The sequence below is a fragment of the Boleophthalmus pectinirostris genome, unplaced genomic scaffold (assembly GCF_026225935.1).
Source record: "Boleophthalmus pectinirostris isolate CB_2022bp ecotype Guang Dong unplaced genomic scaffold, ASM2622593v1 HiC_scaffold_23, whole genome shotgun sequence".
NCBI classification, from domain to species: domain Eukaryota; kingdom Metazoa; phylum Chordata; class Actinopteri; order Gobiiformes; family Gobiidae; genus Boleophthalmus; species Boleophthalmus pectinirostris.
The window spans coordinates 34,918-35,865 of NW_026571207.1; positions in this window are offsets into that span (position 1 = coordinate 34,918).

Below are 948 nucleotides of genomic sequence, written 5' to 3' on the forward strand. Positions count from 1 at the left end.
AGACTGGATGCTGTGTAACAGTGGTTGTCCAAGTCGTGAGTACTGTAGGCGATTGGGAGGTTGACGTGTTCGTGTGGATCGGTGGATTGGAGTTTCAGATTCGGGACTTGAAGCTTCAATATGTGGGTCCGATTCACTTGAGGTGTTGACAGACTCCGGAGATTCAACAGGTGCAGTGAGAGAGGAGGTAATGTCCTCTTGCTCTGGGACGTGAATAGAAGGTGACTCAGGGTCAATGTGCAAATTGATATCAGGTTCTTTTTCAGGTTCTGCAGTAGCAGGTTCTTCTCCAGACTCCGATTCATTCCCCACTTCAACAGGTCTCATCTCTTCATCGATGGTGTTCTGTGATGGCTGGCCAGGCGGAATCACAGGGACATTGGCAGAGACGACTGGAGGGGTGGAGGTAGGTAAGACAGGTAAGTCGATTATGGTTGTGAATCTGGAGGTGTCAGGTAAGTCAGGTAATATTTCAAACAGATCTTGATCTTCACTCTCTTCAAGGGGGTTTGGTTGTTCTGGAGTCACTGAGCTCATTGGTTTTGGCTTTGATTTTTCTGCTGGCTTAGTGGATGGTGAGAGGCAGCCACAGGGCAGTAGCAGATCTCTGTGTAAAGTCCTGACAGGGCGGTCTTTGCCTTCAGGTTGAACTGTGTATACCGGAAGAGTGCCGGCTTTCTTCATAATGATATACACATCAGTCTCCCACTTGTCAGCGAGTTTGTGCTTGCCTCGAAGTTTCACATTTCTGACAAGGACTCTGTCCCCCACAGACAGCTCTGATGTAGTGACTTGTTTGTCAAACCTTTGCTTGTTTCGGCCCATGACTTTTTCAGAATTCTTTATAGCGATTTTGTAACTTTCTTGAAGATGAGATTTCAGCTTGTCGACATACTGAGAGTGAGAAGTAGTTGGCTCAGACACAGGCAAGCCGAAAGCTAAGTCAAC